Below are 21,776 nucleotides of genomic sequence, written 5' to 3'. Positions count from 1 at the left end.
ATCAAAGACTACGCTTTTGGCGTTTGGGAATAGAGTGCGTTTTTCAAGTGATGCTATACAAGACCAAATGCTACGCTTTTCGGCTTCCATTTTTACCAGAATAGGCTACGCTTTTCAGTGCTACTGCATCACCTGTAAAGCATAGCCACATTGTATACCATAGCTACTATGTATAAGTGTAGCCTTAGGTCTCTCATGGTTTTTTTGTTTTAATTTTCTGTATAACCATAGCTACTCTATATAAGTGTAGCCTTAAGTTTCTCATTGTTTTTTGTTTTAATTATATATATATATTCTAATAATTTTTTGTACATATGATTACATATATAATTCTATATTTTTAATTAAATGAGTTAAATATTATAAAATAAAAATAAATACATAATTATACTAAATAATTTTTTTAAATAATAAAAATTATCTGTAAATAAAATATATTTATAATGATCCAAAAGTACTAATATTTATACATCTCACACTAAATTAAACATAGCCATATCAAAATAGGCATGAGACCACTTAGAATTTACAACTGATACTCTACGAAAAACTAAAATATTATATTCTATATAAGTATCTTCTAATAAAAGTAATTGATCTACCATACATGTATCCATTCTCAACATTACTCCATCTTAACCCATAAACCACAATGACAAACAGCTTAGTCTTCATTATCATCTTCAATATTATCCTGCATAATTATATAGAAAAGTAATTAAAAAAATATTTATAATGACATTCGCAATTATAAAAATTAAAAAATTAAACTGAAATAATTAGAAACCAAACTGAAAATAGTTGTATAAATTATCAAAACTATGTCAACTTAAAAAATAAAGTTAGCACAATTCTTGGTGCTGCTTCAGTTAGCACAACTCTAATAATCTTTATATGACTTCAAGTATGAGAAGCTCCCAACAATATGCTATTTTTGTAGGATGATAGGGTATGATAAAGGGTCTTGCGAGGAAGCAGAGGAAAAAGAAGATGGAACCCAATGAAAATCTAAAGAATAGGGACCTTCAATCAGGGCTAAAATAATAGGGGTAAAAGTAGCAAATGGAGAGGATGGAGATGACAGAGAAAAAGGAAAAACCAAAGAAGGGCATATGCAAGATGCAAAGAATGGGAATAGCTAGAAAAAAACTATTGGAGAAGCTAGCGAACCTGAAGATACAAAAATAGAACAATTCAGACATGACTAGAAGAAGAGGCTTCCAACAAAAATAGAAAAGAAAATAAACTGCAGCAGGAGAAGAACAATACAGTTCCAGGCCCAAATCAAATAAAAGAGTCAAACTGAAGCTACAAATGATGCAGAAAACAACAAAAGAGAACAAGGAAAAATCCAAAGCAAATGCAGACAAAGATAAATGGGCAATAGACAAAGATAAACAGATGCACAAATCCAGGCACAAATTCAAAAGTGCAAAAAAACATGAATTCTAGTAAACAAAAGTGCACAAAACTAGAATTATAACAACCAGAATTGCACAAACAATTTTCAGCCATAACAATACTACTTCAAGTGTCAATAAAACCAACAACATATGATTTTCAGCCATAGCAATTAACTTAACCATATGCAAATATAAGAGGTATAACATATTATACATATACCTAATATATTATACATATAAAAAAAGGGGGGCAAAAGAAATCCTAATATATTATTATTTATTTTAAATAGGAATCCTAAAGTGTACTTTGGTTTTGGTTTTGCAACTGCATTATAAGAATTTAAATTTATATGATTTTTTAAAAACCGGCTATTGATTTAGTATACTTCAGAAAAACAGCAAGCAGTAACCAACTTAGAAAAATCATATAAAATCCATCTTTGGTTGGATTATCCTAAAGTTTGGTGTGGTTGAACCAGACTTACCCATCTTTCACCCAGTTCAAGTCCCAGAGTATTTTCACTTCTCTAGAAAAAGTTATGTCTCTCAAAATATGGTTTTGTTTTAAGGAAAGGGTGCTGTCGCAGCAGTGAACAGCCCTGCTTCCAGAAGACACAACTTTCTCTATAAAATTCAAATGTCCTGAAATTTGGATATGAAATACTAGACATCCTAATATTTCATTCCTCTTTAGTTTCACCTCCAAAGAGTTTCAAAGTATTGAGATATGTGGTTTTGAAGTTGCTGTTCCAGAATTCATACAACATTGTTTCTGCAGAAAATGACCATTTTCTAAAAATCATATCTCCCAAACCACATATCGAAAAATTCTGAAATTTTAGGGGAATAATCTAGACATCTCAAGGTTTTATAGAAAAATAATTTTACTCATTTTGAGTGGCTAGATTGCTCCCAATTTTGTTCACAAATTGCAGCCCGAAACTGCATAATTCTGCACATGTAACCTCGGGTTTTGAGAGGTCAAAAATTGATTCCTAGCTTTTCACTCACTCTAACCTTGTATTCTAACTTTCTTTTACCTATTGTAACTTGTTGAAAAGATTAAATCAACCCCAAGTGCTCAGGATTAATAAATCACCATTTTTTGTCACTTTTCACATTTAAGCATACTCATATGAAATCAACAATTTCTGCATTACTCAACATAGCAATCCAGCCACAAATCACTCAAACAATTCACATATATTATCATCAATTTACTGCATCATATATAACAAATAGACCAACATCATCTCAAATAATCATTAGCATGTATCATCAATTAATTCAATCATGAAACTTGGTTTTTAGCCTTTCAACAAATTCTGCACTCTAACAAACATAATTTTCAGCATCATCATCATTCAATAAATCAAACACAACATCATTCAATTAGTCACAACCTCAATTCTATTACCCCGTTCTCGTGGCTTCTCAGCAGTATCACTATCATCACTCCCTCTAAACCAATTTGAAGCACCAAAGCAATTCCCAAAGCTGGACAAGATATTTCCAAACTTTTAAAATAAATCATGTAATCCCGCATTATCTATGGATTTAACTAAGTTCTACAGCAGTACAAGAAAAGTAAAAGAATTCACTTTAGAAATGATATTGGGAAAAATACAATCAATTCACCTTGATCCTTCATTGAAGCTTTTGACGGCTTCTCTGTTTGTTTTTTTTGCTTGCAGCCTTTCCCTTAGTATTTGACTTTTCACTAGAGGTTTTCTGCTTCTTGGATGCCAAAAGTACTATCCTGATGAATAATTGACAGAATGGAAAGCTAAGATTATCATTTGCTTTCATAATTGACAGAATACAGAAACTTAACAAGAAAGCTAAGTATTTCCAATTATCTCAAGGCAAAATAAGTGCCAAAACCAGCAAAACAACTCAGCAGAAACTGCCAATAGTTAGAAAGCAACTTGGTTGAGCTACTGCATTCACAATTATACCAGATTGCAACACAAAGCTACTAGCTCGTATGATAAAAAAGTATAAGATCTTATAAAACTCATTTTCAGGTGTTGACTACACAATGTGAATCTTACGAGACAAATAACATGCTATGTTATCATAGAGAATAGTCTTATATATGTTACCTCTGCATCCTTAACAATTGGTGCTTGCAGCCCATTAATAACTTCTTTTGCATCATATATCACTCTCGCTTTTCTGTTATTTGTATCCTTCACTTTTATTGTTCTGCCCCATCAAAATGGTTATGAAATTAGCATAAATCTAACATAGAATAAAATTAATTGTTTAAGAATCAATCGATAAGTGAAAAATTTTAAAGACAATATAATACCTATCCCAATGACCATCAACTTCATACAGAACATTCAAAGTTGATGAATTAAGGATTTTCCCTTTGACCACTTTCTGATTTCCACCAAATCCAAGAAAAGAATGAGTTGATTTGTAAGAAAAATTAGCCTCAAGTCCTGTCTCTATTGATTTTATATTAATTTTGCCAATCCAATCAACAGCAGGAACTGGAATTATTCTAAATAAAAGCTGATAATATTCTTGTCTCCATTTGAATCAGTTTCGAACACCCTTAGCTTTATGATCTTACAACAAAGCATATTAACAAGGGTCATATCCAGTAGGTATGACACAAGAAAGCTAAAACTCCCAATTCATCACAAATTGAATAAAGAACAAAACTAAAATTCAACACTAATAATAACAAGCAATGCTCAAATGTGACACGAAAAAGCTTCTAACACAGACAGTACGAAAGAAATTGAACCATACATAGAAAAATCCTAATTAAAAATGAAATTGTGATATAGGAACCCTAATTAAATTTAACACAGGCTAGTGGGAATTAGGAACCCTAATTGCCTAAATCAGGAAAAAAAATTAAAAGCCTACCTATCGTGGATGAGAGAGCGAATCGAGCAGAGATAGACGGAGCAGAGGTGGCATGATTAGCAAAGGAGACGCGGAGCAAAGCAGAAGAGCACGGCGAGGAGGTGGTGCGACGTAAGAGAGCTGCGGCGTCATTCGAAGTAGCAGAGCTGCGGCGGCGTAGCAGAGCCGTGTGAAGATATGGTGCAAGGAGAAGAGCCATGTGATGGAGTAGCAGAGCTATGAACTCTTAGCTTTTTGCGAAATGATGATAGCGGGAGAAAGGGAGAAGAGGGGGAAAAATTCACTGGGTGATATGTGCTTTGGGGGAAGAGGGAAAAAATTCACTAAAGCATTTCGCCCTACATACATATGGTTTTTTATCTTCGTGATATGGTGAGGGTTTTCGATCTTCTCTGAAAGGGTTTTTTTTCGTGCTTTGGAGGTGAGTGATGACGAGCTTTGGAGGTAATGGGTAAAAATTTTACTAAAGTGTGTGATTTGAGTGTGCGTGCTTATGGGAAGAAGATGTTAAGAGGAAAACAATTCTGAAGTGTCAAGTTTTTGACTCTAGATACATTAGCCATCACTTTTAAAATGTATCTAAAATTTTATAAGTAGGCTATCCTCTAAAAGTGTTCTTTTTAATATTAAAAGTGAACCCATATATGTTAACTTACAGCTACGCTTTATAAGTGATTTTTATAATACCTAAGGCTATACCTTTTAAATGATGCCACAAATGTGTATCTTTTTCTTTTATAAAAAGACAACACGGAAAAAAGCGTAGAATAGGCTACATTTTTCAAATGTAGCTTAAAAAAAGTGTGGCTATGAGTATTTTTCTTGTTGTGTTTTGTGATATTACTACTATTTTGGTTTGGTTAATTTCTATTTATACTTTTTTGTGTGTAAATAAATACCCCTGCATGATGACCTTTGAGAATGATGAAAGTTAAGAAATAAAACTAGCTAGAAAAGGGGCTAAGAAATCAAAAGCTGTTTAAACTGATTGAATGATGCTGTGTTTGATTTATTAAATGATGATGATGCTAAAAATTTTGTTTGTTAGAGTGCAGAATTTGTTGAAAGGCTAAAAGCCAAGTTTCATGATTGAATTAATTGATGATACATGCTAATGATTATTTGAGATGATATTAGACTATTTGTTATATATGATGCAGTAAATTAATGATAATATATGTGAATTGTTTGAGTGATTTGTGGCTGGATTGTGTTGAGTAATGCATAAATTGTTGATTTCATATGAGTATGCTTAAATGTGAAAATTGACCAAAAATGATGATTTATTAATCCTGAGCACTTGGGGCTAATTTAATCTTTTTAACAAGTCACAATAGATAAAAAAAGTTAGAATGAAAGGTTAGAGTGAATGAAAAGCTAGGAATCAATTTTTGACCTCTCAAAACCCAAGGTTACATGTTGCAGAATTATGCAGTTTCGAACAGCACTTTGTGAACAAAAATGGGAGCAATCTAGCCACTCAAAATGGATGAAATTATTTTTCTATAAAACTTTGATATGTCTAGATTGTTTCTCTAAAATTTCAGAATTTTTGGATGTGTGGTTTAGAAGATATAATTTTTAGAAAATGGTCATTTTTTGCAGAAATATTGTTGTCCGAATTCTGGAACAACAACTTCAAAACCACATATCTCAATACTCTGAAATTCTTTGGAGGTGAAACCAAAAAGGGGTGAAATATTAGGATGTCTAGTATTTTATGTCCAAATTTCAGGATAATTCAAGTTTTGTAGAGAAAGTTGTGCTTTCTGGAAGCAGGGCTGTTCACTGCTGTGACAGCATCCTTTCCTTAAAACAAAACCATATTTCAAGAAGCATAACTTTTTTTAGAGAAGTGAAAATTTTCTGAAACTTAAACTGGGTGAAAGATGGATAGTTCTAGTTCAATCACACCAAAATTTAGGAGAATCCAACAAAAGATGTATTTTATATGATTTTTTTAAATTGGTTACTGCTTATTGTTTTTTTGAAGTGTACTAAATCAGTAGGCGGTTTTTTAAAAAAATCATATAAAAGTAAATTAGGTGGTAAAAGAGATTAGTGTGGCTTAGCTGTCAAGAAAGTTTAAGATAGTGTGACTTTTTGTAGTGATTTTTAGACTACTGATACTTATGTAAATTTAATGAATTGAATTATGATTAATTAGGCCGAGTTTATATATTGAATTGTCAATTTTTGATAATTTGCATTCTTGATTGGCTAGTTTTAAACTTTGAAAATAGATTCTTAAAGAATTAGTTAATTTTAACTTGTAAGTTTTAATTTTATTTTTACTCTGATGAAGATAGTGTTATATATGGTTTTTTAATTTTGGTTTTCATTGCTCATATTTACAGGGGTACAAAATTGATGCCAACATACTAGATTTTATATTGACTGAAATATGCTAGAAGAGTCAAGAATTATAAATCCGATATGATACAATTTTATGTTAGGAAAAAGTTGTGTTTAGTTGAATTTGTAGAACTTATTTTATTATAAAAGAATCTTAATGACATGTAAGATATTCTAATTATCTATATGATTATATATTATATAAATGTTAAGTTAGCGTGTTTAGAAAATTAATTGATATATCAATTATTTAATTAAATATTTTAAAATGAATTTTCTATTTTTGTAACTAAGAATAAAAAATGTTACAAAAGTAAGTAGTATTTTGTAACAAAATATTATGACACAAAAGTTTAAATTGTTACGAAAAATATTTTGAAGATCAAAATTTGTTATCAATTTTGTAATGACTTTTAGTTTTTTGTTTCAGAAAAATTTATTACAAAATATTACTTTGAATTGTAACAGTTCCATTTTTTGTTACAAAATTTTTTTGTAACGGGACATACTGCAATGGTCCCTTTTTTTGTTACAAAATCCTTTTGTTTTAAAATTTTAATTTTTTGTAACAATTTTTTTTTGTTACAAATATTACTTTTTCTTGTAGTGCAGGGGGCAACTCCAGTTCCCTTGGATCCCTTATAGCATGCATGCTGGAAGAACAATGGTATAGTTGAATATCAAATCTACATTTTTTAAGGTTCATTCAAAATTATGCTTTCACAAGCTTTCATTCAAATATGGCTTTCTTTTATTGAAAGTTTGTTGTATAGTTCTATTAATTCTTCATGTCTTTGTCCTACCTAGTAATCATAACATGTCAGCCTCTCTTCGTTTGCAGGTGAAAACCAATATTAATTCGATAATTGGTAATCCATCTTCAGAAAGGCTGGTTGCAACTGAAGAGCATCCTTCTCTGTAAAATAGCGTGAATCCTAGTTTCTTTTCCAATCAGGTAAATTTGCTATCTGATATCTCGTTTTAGAATTAGAGTTGATTTTTATGTTCAGGTATAAGTAATGAATTTTGTGAAAATTTGGCCAAACGATCTTGTTATAATAAAGGAATCTTGTTAAAGGGCACAAGGTCATTAGTTTTCAATATGTAGATATTACATCTCATATTCATACTTTCATACTGTAAATTATGGTTAGCTAGGGTTAGAATAATACTTTATGAATAAATTTACTATGGCAGTTAGTCAATCCATTCAAATAAGTAGAATGGAAGCTTAAGGCAAAAAATTAGTTTAATATGAGACATCTAAATTAGTTTGATATCATATTTATTTATCTTGAATCATGGGAACCCCAAGGAAAATTTTTCTCTCAATGGAAAACTATAAAGAGCATAATAAAATCAAAGCGCAAGTCATGGTTTAATTGTTTTTGCATCAATACCTAACATTGGAATAAAATTTCTGTCCTATGGGACCAACACACCTTCAGCAGGTGCCATGGAAATTTTTTTAATTTTCTTTCCAAACAAGATATATACTGCCGCACATTGAACACATGCCTTCAAGTTTTATGTTAGCTTATCCTGTTTATTTGATCAAAAAGTTCTCCACCTTCACAGGTTTCAAGTGCCATGTCTTCTCGAATGAAAAAGGAACAGAGCAAAAAAAAGGAGATAAAATGTCAAATAGCAAATAGGCCACCCTGGCAAACTTGAGGAGAAGAAAGTAGAGAAGAAATCACAGAGAGGAGTAAGAGAGTGCAAAAGCAAGTACAAAGAGAAAAAGCATCCAAGAATACTCACACAGAGAAAACGTGTCTTGAAATGTGAAATATAGGCGCACAATTCTAGGATGATCCAATTGATCGAGGTAGCGGCGGCGGCATAAGGGCGGTGGTTTGTCCCGCTTGCGCTTAGATGTGAGGTTTGTGGCAAGAGTATCCCGCTTGCATCCCTTTGGATCAATAGGGCGTACAGGCACCGGTACCTGGATAGTGATCCGAGCACTATATCTCAGGGTTCCCATATAATGATTCCGAAGGGTGACGTCTCCATGGAGATGTGTCGGGTTGGCAGTTGAACCGACAATGTAATATCACAGCCAGTAGGACAGGCATTCATCATATGCATTTTCTATCTGTTTGTATGCTTTGTTTACTTGTAATGGCTTGCCTAATTGAATAACATGCTTACTTGCTATCTGAATTAATTGCCTTATATGCTTCTACTTGTGCTTTACTTGCATTGTATATTACTTGTGTTTTCTACTGGGATTGAGGAGGTTCGGAAGGCGGTGGCAATAGGATCGCATGGAGGATCGGTTGGTGAAGGCTGTGGGACAGCGGTGTTTGGTTCGAGTAGAAATCCCCTAAGATAGATTACCTAGTTTATTTAAGTCAAAGTTGGTATATTATGCTTTTCTGTTTTAGAATGCTTAAGTTTGAAATCTTGTGATGGATATGGAGCTTAGGATTGCCTTTGGCGCCCCGGAGTCTTATATCCTACATCACTGGGCACTGTTACCATACTGAGAACCTCCGGTTTTTATACCATATTTTTGTTGTATTTTTCAGATGCAGGTCGCAATCCACCTCGGTGAGTTGCTTTGGATGGTGACAGAAGCGGATGATCTTGGTTTCTTTTGGAGTCTTTTTGGTTCATTTTGTTTATACATCTCTCTTTTTGTATTTTGTTTTGCCTAGAGGCATGTATATGAGAGAACAAATACTTGTATAAGCTGTTTTCACTATATGGTTCTGTATACCTGTATTTGGCTAGCCGGCTTAAACTCCGCGAGTCATGACTAGTTTCCTATGATATTATTTACTTATCTTTTGTTATATTTTATCTGTTTCTTGTTCCTTAAGCTAGTGGCTTCGTTAGCACATTTTGCATTTTTTTAAATCCTATTTTGAGTTATATCCTTCATCGGGCTCTAGATTATACTATATATATATATATATATATATATATATATATATATATATATATATATATATATATTATGTATGAGTTTAGAACTATCGTAATCTCTGATTAATCTTTGCTTTACGACATGAGGTAAGGCTTAGGCTAATTAGGGTGTTACAGGGTCCACTAGAATAAGGCGAGACATGGAAAAATTGAGGATATGATGTAATTCCGGCAGTCGAAGGATAAAGGTTAAAGTACGATGTGCCATTTTGAATAGGATGAAATAGAATGGGGAAGACTCCACCATAAGGTCGATAAGGATGGACCACTAGATAATGATGCATGGAATATTGCGGCAATCCTGGTATTTTGGTTGTGGCTGCACCTGCAACTTTCGACACTACTATTCCCGGTGTGTTGGTCTTTTCTTTCAATGTTTCTTGAGTTACAGTGATCTCTTCAGTCTGAACATAAATTAGAATTTTTAAACAAATGCGATACAAAATTAAAAAAAACCAACATGACAAATTAGAGTCGAGTAAGACTTTTTGAAAGTCTTGCTCTCACTCTCCTTTAATTTCTAAAATTCACTTATGCTGTTGGATTAAAACAATCTAAAGTCAATATATTTTTCATATAAAAAATTTGCTTAATTATCCCTAACTAATTTACTCTACAAACTGGAAAGACAGGATAAATTAAGCTACCACTTCATCCTAACCCACAAAACCCTCAAGTTAAACATGCAAATTGGCAAACTGCAACTACTTTAAATGAGTGCAAACATTATTAAGAGAGTAAAAGCTGTATATTCTTCTTGTTTTTTATGTTCACTGGGTCTCTACCTTTATCTTGAATTATATGTACATTGAATTCGGTGTCCATGTTGTAAACACCAAAACGATATACCAAGTAGTTTAACTCACTTTAAATTGAAGAATCCTCACTTATAATTCATTTCCAAACAACAAAATGGTCAAGAAAACTTAGTTGTTCCCTAAAAACATAGATTAAATATACTGCATTCAAATTTTGTAGGAGAAATTTTGTGATAATTCAATTTTGTTTTGTCACTTCCGTGGTTAAAGCCTATTTGCAAATTTTTTAAACTCTAAAATCACCACGACTCAAATTTAGAATAAACGTGAAAAAATGAGAATGCAATCGAAAGATCACTAGCACAGCCTTCGAAAGTCAAGATTACATAATATTCGTGTCATGCAAATTCCATTAAAATACAAGGAAATCAATTAGCAACACTCTTAAAATAATTTCTAGTGTTACTTGTTTCCATTGGAATAAGGCAGATGAAGAACCTTGATCACTGAAATTGGTATTTCAAGAACAGAATCAGTAAGTAAAAGGTGAGAGAGGTGGGGAAAATCACCCAGGAGTGGCGAAAACACATCTTTTAAAGAGCTTATTAAGAAATAAGAAGTGACATTGTTGATGATGATATGATGAAGATTAAATAATCATTCAATAACCCAACAATTACAACACAGCAACAAACATTGCAAGAACATTTGAACAAAAATTTTAGAAATTAAAAGGAAGAAGAAAAATCGAGCATTCAGCAACTAGAGCAAAATTAAAATGAAGAAGCGGAGGCGAATAATTGAAAGCAGGGACACTAACCTTCGACAGAGACACGACGGCAACCGGCGAGATGACGACAAGAGCAGAGATGACGGCAAGCGGTGACCCGACGACGAGCTGCTCCAAGACACGAACAGAGAAGCTAGCGGGATGGGGACGATGTGCCGAGCTACCTGGGTTTCAGACAAGGGAAGAGGAAGAAGCGGAAGCGCTGAGAACCTGGAGACGGTGGCGGCAAAGAACCTAGGGCTAGGGTTTTACCGTTTTAATTTGGGTCTTTCACTGCTTTGCTTCAGAGGGTAGGCCACGAATGATTGGGGGAGATTGAATGAAATTGAGAGCAACGTGAGAAGACGAAAAACGATCAAAGAACAATTTTGATTTTTTGTTTTTTTGATATGTTTTTGTTTTATTTTTAAAATTATTTGAAACTATAAAATTAGGATTAATTGAATTCTAAATTTTGATTAATTTAAAAGGGCATTTTTGTCTAATCAAATAAAGTAAGGATGTTTAAGACTTTTTATAAAATTGGATAAAAAATATTTTTTTATTTTTATTTAATTAAATGGGTGTATTAGTAAACGTGGTGATATAATATATATTTTAAAATAGAAAATTAAATGCTGATGTGGAAAATAAATTCCACGTGGCTTGTTATTACTTGTTCATATTTTAAACATATCGATACGTATAAATTTATCATCGTACCGTAACAAATACCCAAAAAAAATTAACCATCTAAAAGCAGCTGATATAGGATGCTAATCTCTTTTCTGAATTCAAATTATAGTAAGATAGATTTTTCTCATTTTTCACATTCAATTAGTCATTCCATTATAAAAAAATTAATTGGCGGCAACTCTAAATCTGATCTAATAGCATAATTTCTTTTAAGAAAACAATGAATATCCTTTTCAAATCTCGATCGTCTACTCCGAATTGCACAGTCCCAAATGGAAACGTTACGATATTTTTTGGCTCATTTGTTGCCATTAGTAGAAAAATCAATAATGAACAAACTCACGAACTTCTCTGATAATATAATCTCACAAGTGGTGAAAGAATCACTCTTCTCTGCAAGCTTTCATACTCAGCGCACTATGGTGATGAGGCAAAAGCTCACACCTTGTGAGAAGGAGAAGCTCAAAAAATAAGAGTGGAAGATCCAAACTCTCTATCATTCATGTACATGCATGCCTTTGGCGGCATTGCTTATGAAGGGAATATGCTAACTAATTTCTGTTCGAACTAACTATACACGTCAGCAAATAAAATTTACTGCTAAATTCCCTATTAGATTTTCTAGTTCCTATTTTCGTATATCTATATATCACACTTTTAGTCACTTATATGAATAACATTATATACACACAGATTTTTGTTAAAAAAATTATCCTAAAAAAATGAAAGCTTAAATTTTGTTCATGAGTTAAAAATAAATAAAAAATAAGTTTGTTTGGCTTAATAAATATTTTTATAATTTTATCCTTTATAATAATATTAGAAATTTAAATTTAAATGGTAATAAAATAATTTATTATGAATTTTATAGTTTAATAAGATAGAACTAATTAAAACAAGAATTTTGACACTAATTTTAAAGAATTTGACCTAAGATTGGGCTAAACAGGCCTAACCGAGCCCATAATAGGCCCAAGGCCCAACCCATCAGCTCAATAACTTAAAGAAGAGTCATTCTTCTTCCTCCATTCAGCAAAAAACACGCTGAAGCATGTCCATGGAGAGAAGAGAGCTTCCAAAAACACAAATTCTCACTCAATAATTCAGTTTCACATAACTTTTGATCCAGAGCTTTGACCACCGCACCGTTTGCAGCCACACGTTCATCGCAACGAGCTCTACAAAACCCATAGAACAATTTGGTAAGTAACTCAGTATTCTCTTCTTAGCCACTCTCCCCTAATTTCAAAAATAAATAAGTCTATGTGTTTAGATTTGGTTAAATTGTGATGTTTAGGCTCAAGCTAGCTTGAGAAAAATGCTTAATCTTGCTATATTAGTGCTTGAGTAAGGTGAGAATCTTTGAACCCTAGTAGTTTTTTCTTGTTCATTATGTTTAAATAATAATTGGTATACTTGGATGTGGCAATGTGAACTAGGTAGTGTATATATGTGAATTGGAGTTAAATTGTGAATGTTGGATGCTTGGTGGAGTCTTTGGTGCTGTTAGCTTGAGGATTGAGAACCTTGGGGACAGGTTTTGTGCCAACTTGTGGTGCCTTTGACTTAGAAGAGAAATCGGCTAAGGTATGGTTTTGATTTCTCATATATAATATATAATATTTTGTGAAAACTGAGGCTAGATGACCTTAGGATAGGTTGAAATGCATGATTGTGTTAAATGTTTAGTATCCTTGATGAAAATTGTTGAATTAGGTTGACTATGAATTATGACAATTGATGTTTGTGGTGAAAATTAAATATATTGAGGCATGATGATTTTAATGATGAATGATGAGGATGATGGGATTGAATATATATGTGATGAACTATTGATGAGTTTATTGGTTTAATTGAGAAGTTCATGTATGAGATTGTTTAAAATTGACGTATGATTGGTTGTGGTAGGATGTGGGGCTGTGTTTCTGTAATATGGTATATTTTGGTGTTTATGAGCATAGAAAGTTGGTTTTTGAATGGTGAATTGTTGAAAATAGAGGTTAGAGTATATTTGAGAAAATCTTATTTTTGGCCAAATTTCAGTGAGCCATAACTCGGCTTCCAGATCCCCAAAGTATTTCAAACTTATTTCATATGAAAATTGGGTTCGTGAAGTTTACACCCGTTCAAAGAACGGATGAAAAATGTTTTAAAACGAGAAAGTTATGCCCGTCAGAAGTTCGGTATGTAAAATTGAAATTCTGTAAACTTAACCATTTTTTACTAATCTGCAATGCATGCGTACGCAAACCCCTCCATATGCGAATGGGCATTTCTGTTTGGCATGCATGCGTACGCAGGCATGTGCTGCATACACATCATAGGCAAACAAAGACCCTTGAGTACGCGAGCATGGGGCTTCATACGCGGACGTTTGATTCTGTTCAGTGTACCTACGTACGCGGACGAGGTAATGCGTACTCGAGCATGGAAAATTGCACGCCTACGCGTACGCATGGCCCCTATTTTAGCAAATATAAATTTGTGTTTTAAAGCTTAATTTCAAACCTCTAAACCTCTATTTTCATTCTTTTAGCCCTAGATCTTAATAGTATGCCTAGTAATGAGATGAAGCTAGGAAGATGTGGTAACTTAGGAGTGAAGTAAGATTTTAAATGATGAATTATGTACAAAAATGCAAAAATATGAGGTATATGTGTGATGCAATGGCTATAAGAAATGATTGTAAAGGAATGATGATAATGAATTTTGAGAATAAATGGACATAATGATGATATTGATTTGTTGGATGCGGGGAAGGTGGTAGGGCGCTAATCCCTGGATCTTTTTTCCCCGCATTCCTTGTGATTGTGTTTTGTGAGATGTAAGAAAGGTGGTAAGGCGCTAATCCCTCAATTCATTCTCCCGCATTTATTGTGATTGTGTTTTGTGGGATGTGATGAAGATGGTAGGGCACTAATCCCTTGACGTATTCCCTCATATTCTTTCTCTCTCTGTCTGCAAGGTGGTAGGGCACTAATCCCTCGACCAGTATGGCACGACCTCACTAGGGAAAGGTAGTAGGGCATTAATCCTCCGATTTATTCCCCCTGGTGTATGCCTCCAGAAGAAGGTGGTAGGGCACTAATCCCCTGATTTTATGCCTCCTGGAGATGCATAGTCGAGAGATGGTATCCGGGTTAGCTACTGAGTGTGTCAGGTTCTGGCAAAGTAACCAACAACTGAGCTCACGACCAATAGGAAAGGCATGCAACATGTGCAGTTGTATGTTTTGTTTGAGTGTGCATTGTCTTGGCTTGCTTAATTGTTTATTCATGTTAATTGTTAATTGCCTACTTGTTATATATGCTTTCTGTATGTGCATGACTTGTCTGTTTTGCTTGTCTGTGCACCGGAATTAGAGGATTGGAGAAAAGGAGGAGGATTTGAGGGTTATAGTACGATTTGGGTTAAGTTTAGAACTTTAGAGGACCACCCTGTTTATGGTTTCAATTTTAAATCTTTAAGTTTTATAATTTGGATGTCAGAGTTGTAAGATTGCCTCTAGCTTTCCCAGGACCTTATATCTTATGTGTGTGGTACCTCTACCATGCTGAGAACCTCCGGTTCTCATTCCATACGGATATTTGTGATTTTCAGATGCAGGTCGAGAGGCACCTCGCTAGGTGTCTAGAGTTTTCTGCAGTGAAGTGGGTGTTCGAGAGTTTACATTTTGTTTTATTTTGTTATCTATATATGTACAGACTCTTCTTATGTATATATACCTTACGGCTACACTTCATAGAGGTTTATGGAGAACTAGGGCTACTTTTGTGTATTTTGAGTTATGGATATATATATATATATATATATATATATATATATATATATATATATATATATATATATATATATATATATATATATATATATATATATATATATATATATATTCTCCAGCCAGCCTTATCTCTGTAGACTGAGTTAAGAGCTTGCTTAAGTTGTACCCTTGACCTTCTACTCTCTTTTTATATACATATGTATGCGTGGTTTAGTTTTCTTCACATGCAAGTAAATGTTATTTCTGAGCGTTGTGCTTTTAATTCGACGTTTTTGCTTTAACTATCCTTTAAGGCTCCTCGTATATTACATTCTTTCTACACACACACACACACATATATATATTATTTTAGAGGTCGTAATACCTCGTCACCTCTGCTTTACAACTCGAGCGTAAGGTTTTGTGTGGTAAGGTGTTACAATTGACGAACAATAGCAGAACACAGATCAAAGCGTAGTTTATGAGTGGAGTTACCAGCTCCACAGTGTGGTAGCTTCACAGCTTTTAGTGTTTACTTTTGTCAATGTTTGTATTCAGTGTGATTAAATTGTAAGATGCAAGGTGACTTACCTTCATCACCACGACTCCAACAACTATGGTGAGCTAGTCCTGGTGGCGAAGCTGGCATCATGGGCTTGAGGAGGGTTTGGACCAACGTTGTGTTCCAGGATGAGAAGAGATACAATGAAAATCAGAAGAAACCGTAACCAGTTTTAACAAAGAGTAGACTTGGAATTTCAAATTTTGGATAAGGGTATTTTTTTAAAAGAAATATTAACAAAATTTCAATCTTAATTTTTTAGTATTTACCCATTTTGGTCCTCAAAGAATTTTGGACCAGACACTTTAGTTCTCAACTAAAATTAATTACTCGATTGGTCCTTAACAATTAACTCTGTCAGTCACTTAGGTCATTTGCTCCATCAACTCTAATGGACGATAAAATAGTCCCTAAAAACTCTAATAGGTGACAAAATGGTCTCTGACCTCCTCTATTCGGAAACAACATTGTTTTCCTCCAATTTCCATCGTATCTCGCATAACACTAACAGTATAACACTATAACTTCAATGTTCACAAGAAGAAAAATTATCAACTTGTTCTCAACCAATTCATACTCAGGATTCTAATGACTATGTCTCTTAAGTACTTGTCGTCTTCGATAGATCCCATGAATCTAGACAGCAAGTCTGATTTGTTAAGACCCATCGTCGTCGCCGCCATCTCCCTCCTCCTTTGCCTTATCATCTCCATGACCACATTGTCCACCAATCCGATCGCTTCCTTCAGCTTCTTCTCCGAACCAATGTTTAGTAATTGCTTCAGTTTCCATATGAGCGGCAACGGCGACATTGCTCGTTGTACTGATAGCTTGGATGCAAGATCAAAACTGTTTGCCAACTTGGACTCCAGGAAAGAAGGAATGAAGCACTCAGGGTCCATTTCAAATGAGAATTTGTATATGATGTCGAAAGAGAATCTTCTCATGATGTCCTAATGTCCAACAATCTATATTGCTTGTCGGAGAGTGGAGAAAGCGTGCCCTTGGGGTAGTTGTGGAACTTGGTCTTAAGGATGTGGTGGAGGTTGTCGAGGTTAGAGGTGATGCTATTATCGAGGACGTGGAGGTAGATGTTTATGGTGGGTAAAGTGCGAAAGAGGAGGGTGTACCAGCCACAGATATTTAGGAAGTGTGTGGTTCATGACATGTTGAGATAGGTGCAACACGCGTGGTAATTACACCATGCCTTGATCTTAGAATGGAAGAGGAGGAAGAAAAAGATGGAAAAGAAGACTGTGAAGGTGAAGAAGGCTAGTATGAATGTTAGATTTATGCGAGATATGATGAAAATTAGGAAAGAATAATGTTGTTTTTGAACAAAGGGGTCAGGGATCATTTTGTCCCTTATTAGAGTTGTGAGGAATCATTTTGTCTCTTATTAGAGTTGTCAGTGACAATTTTGTCTTTCGTTAAAATTGACGGAACTAAAGATCTAAGTGACTGACGGAATTAATTGTTAAGGATCAATTGAATAATTAATTTTAATTGAGAACTAAAGTGTTTAGTCCAAAAAATTTTTAGGATCAAAATGGATAAATACTCCAATTTTTAACAATTTCAGTCTTATATATCTTTACTTTTTAAAAGTACTAAAAAATTAATATTTTATGTCTCAAAATTAAAATTTTATTTAATTTTAATTTTTAACTACCAAACATAATATTAAATTTTAATCTCAATATTAAAAATGTCATATCAAACACACCAATATAGACATAGATATAAAACAAGGAGCTTTCTAGGATGATGGAAGTATATTTGGATGCTTAAAGGACCAAAAAAAATAATAGAATTGGAGATAATGTTGGAGTTCTCTAAAAAATACAGGTTTTTGAGCTTTTTATAATTTTATCATACGAACCCAAACTTTTGGTGACAGTGCACAACATTACAGCTTTATACGAAAATTTTTGTGTGCTCAAATCAATAATGATTTTTACTTGTATGTGTTATTGAGTCTCAACAATTTTTATCATTTTTAAAAAAAAGTCTTATTATAGTCTAATGTTTTTCAATAATTCAACTAAGAAATATAAGTATGCAAATTAATTACGAGATATTTTATTCTTTTTAAAAATTAAATTATAATTTTTAATATAACTAAATTTAAGATAAATTCTAATGGAATAGTATGGAGAGCCAATGGAATATTTGTACAATGCGTACAATAATGGAGATTTAGGGAGTATTAGAGATATAACCATTAGTGTTATCTTTACTCATTAGCATAAGCTTCTAGGATGACTGGTATCATGACATGGTACTAGAGATTTAGATCCAAAAGGTCAAAGAGTTTGATCCTTGGTGAACTCCAAAATTAATTTAAGATTTTGCGACGAATGGTTTTATGACATGAGATGTTTATTATTCCTAGTACACGAATGATTATTCTTAATATTATGAATGTTTGTTTTGTAACTCATATAGCTATTGTACACATTATATAAATAAGCCATTAACTTTCTAGCAGGACTCAATTCTAATAAAATTGTTTTAGTCTTTTAATTGTTAATTTTTTTTCATTTCTAATATAATCAAACAATTTTAATTAATTCTGTAAGAATATTTTAGTATTATAAATATAAACTACAAAGTATTTTAGTTTTTCTTTTAATTATATTTAAATTTTCAAATTCTAATACAATCAAATAGTAAGATTATGATGATATTTTAATAATTTTTTTTCAAATTAAGCTTCAAAGATTGTTTTATTCTCTTAAACATTAATCATATGAGTATTTTAGTTTCTTTAAAATTTTAAATTTATAATTCTTAGTATATATTAAACAAGTTTCATTATAAAAGCATATTTTAGTCATTTAAGATTAATCCTAAAAAGGTTAATTTAATCTTTTAAAAGTTTAGTATACGGTTATTTGAGTCTTTTTTTTATATAAAAAATTTCTAATTTCTAATACAATCATAGAATATAAATTAATAACTTCGTTAATTTAGTCTTTTTAAAATTAATGTTAAAAAGTTTTTTAATCTCTTAAAATAAATTCTATGAAAATTTTATTTTTTATAATGAAATTTAAATACTAATTTTCAAATACAATTAAACATCCTTAGACCTGAAGGGTTAGTATTTTTTAAAATTAATACCAAAAATTTATTTTTGTTTGAGTTTTAAAGATGATACCTTAATTAGTCATTTAAATTAAACTAAAAACATATTTTAGTCTTGTAAAAAGGGACAGGAACAATAAATAGAGACTAGTTATAATTAAATTAAATTTATCCGTCAGTTATAATTTATTTATAATTTGTAATATAATATTTAGTTCAACCAACAAAAATACTTACAATTAATTTATCATAAAATATTGAAATAAGCATATATACATAAAAAATTAGTTATCAATATATATTATATATTAAAATATAGAATACATATTAAAAATATGTGAAATAATATATATTTATACACACATATATTATGAATAATTTTATGATTGAACTTTTAAATACACATAGTTTTTTTTTTCAAAAAATATCCTTAAAAATTATATGCTCAAATCTTGTTCAAGAGTTTTAAATAAATAAAAAATAAAAGTTTGTATGACTTAATAAATATTTTTATAATTTTATTCTTTATTATTATAATATCAGAAATTAAAATTTAAATGGTAATATAATAATTTTTTAAAAATAAAAATATAATTTATATTTAGTTCTCATGAAACCTTCGATTTGGAGAAATTGAAAATTAAATGAAAAGTTTGAATGATTAATAAAAATAAACTTTCAATCTATTAGTTTTTTTTTTCAGATTCTGTTAGAACTATATTTATCAAAATAGTGACTGGGTAATTTTTTTTCTTGAGCGTTTCTATTCTGTTATTTATAAAAAGTGAAAAAATAAATAAAAATTTCCAATCTCTTTGTCTTTAGAATAATAACATTTATAAATACCGTTTAAATATTCAAAGTCCTTCATTCCCCTCTCAGCTCCCATCCAGCAAATTCCTCTAAACCCAAACTATTAAATGCAATTTTAATATGTATCTTAGGATAGTATTATCTATTTTCAATATCTAATTAATTCTGGTCTTCTTCTTTAAATACAATTTAAATGGTTCATTCTTTAATTTCTTAACATTTTTGGAAGAACAAAATAATTTTTTAGTAATAATTAACTTTATAGTAATTCTCCCAATAATAATTTTTCAGTCAAAATTATCTTATATACTCTCAATTTTTTATTTTAAAAATTATGCATTATTGACTAATTATATTTTAAAATTTGAAAATTCCTCACATTAAAAATACATGCACTGATCATAAAAAATAGTATCGACTCTTTAAAATCAAATGTTGGTCATTTTTTCGGTAAAAAAAAATAGTATTAAATTAATTATTCTTTCTTAATAATTTTGATAAAAAAGTTTTTATAATAACAGAAGGTTGAAAAATATCAAATTTGAAAAATATTTGTTTGTTCTCAAATTTTGATTTTAAACATTGATATATTTATAATATTTTAAAATTTGGAAATCTGAAGAGTCTGTAATGATCACTAATTTATATGATCCTTTCACCTTACAAATAACTTCTTATCACATTATAAAATAATAGCAAATTAGATATAGTTATATTTATATTAGCACCTCATTAAATGGGTCATATAGCTCATAATTAATTACTTGTTTGTCACGAATATTAAAAATTGACTATGAATATATATTTAAATTTTATAATCTTTCCATCAAAAGAGAAACTCCAAGGTGATAAAGTTTTCCTATATAAGTAGATGATTCGAGCATTACTAACACATCAATTTGAAAAATGGAATTCACTCAACTTTTGTTTCATATCATTGTTTGCTTCTTTTTTCTGTCACTTATTTACGACACTATAGATGCTACTAAAATTAATAACCCTGAGGTAGGTCTCAATCATGATTTTTTAGTTGGTCTCGACCATAAAGTTCCATCTGGTTCAAATCCAATCGGTAATAGAAGTCTTCCTCCTACAAAATACTCTTTTTCAAAAGATATAGGTCTCGACCGTATCGTTTCAGGTGATCCAAATCCAATCCATAATGGATTGCCGCCGCCACCACCACCAAATGGACCTCCTCCCAAAAAATACTCTTTCTCAAAGATTATAGGTCTCCGTATCGTCCCAGTTGGTCCAAATCCAATTCATAATGACGTGCCAACGCTGCTAAATCCAAATGACCTCCTCCCAGAAAATACTCTTTCCCAAAGATTATAGGTCTCGACCGTATCGTTCCAGTTGGTCCAAATCCAATTCATAATGACGTGCCGACGCTGCCAAATCCAAATGGACCTCCTCCCAGAAAATACTCTTTCTCAAAGATTATAGGTCTCGACCGTATCGTTTCAGTTGGTCGAAATCCAATTCATAATGACGTGCCAACGCTGCCAAATCCAAATGGACCTCCTCCCAAAAAATACTACTCTTTCTCAAACGATATAGGTCTTGACCGTACCGTTCCAAGTGGTCCAAATCCAATCCATAATGGATTGCCGCCGCCGCCGCCAAATGGACCTCCTCCCAAAAAATACTCTTTCTCAAAGATTATAGGTCTCGACCGTATCGTTCCAGTTGGTCCAAATCCAATTCATAATGACGTGCCAACACTGCCAAATCCAAATGGACCTCCTCC

The 21,776-nt window shown here is 32.0% G+C and overlaps 1 long non-coding RNA gene across 2 annotated transcripts; it reads right to left on the bottom strand.

Annotated features, from left to right (window-relative positions):
* Positions 1-385: 385 nt before the first annotated feature.
* On the bottom strand, positions 386-4,853 carry LOC112716322 (uncharacterized). 2 transcript variants are annotated; one of them, XR_003160293.2, is made up of 6 exons: positions 4,290-4,853; positions 3,718-3,791; positions 3,509-3,611; positions 3,042-3,162; positions 2,807-2,900; positions 386-694 (listed from the first exon to the last, which is right to left on the bottom strand). It is a non-coding gene; the product is annotated as an uncharacterized lncRNA (long non-coding RNA). The 2 variants fall into 2 exon arrangements; XR_003160292.3 differs by lacking the exon at positions 3,718-3,791.
* Positions 4,854-21,776: the final 16,923 nt, after the last annotated feature.

This window comes from Arachis hypogaea, chromosome 10, assembly GCF_003086295.3.
Source record: "Arachis hypogaea cultivar Tifrunner chromosome 10, arahy.Tifrunner.gnm2.J5K5, whole genome shotgun sequence".
In the NCBI taxonomy this organism is placed as follows: Eukaryota; Viridiplantae; Streptophyta; class Magnoliopsida; order Fabales; family Fabaceae; genus Arachis; species Arachis hypogaea.
Note: the sequence above shows the minus strand (reverse complement) of the source record. Positions and strands in the feature narration are given on the sequence as shown.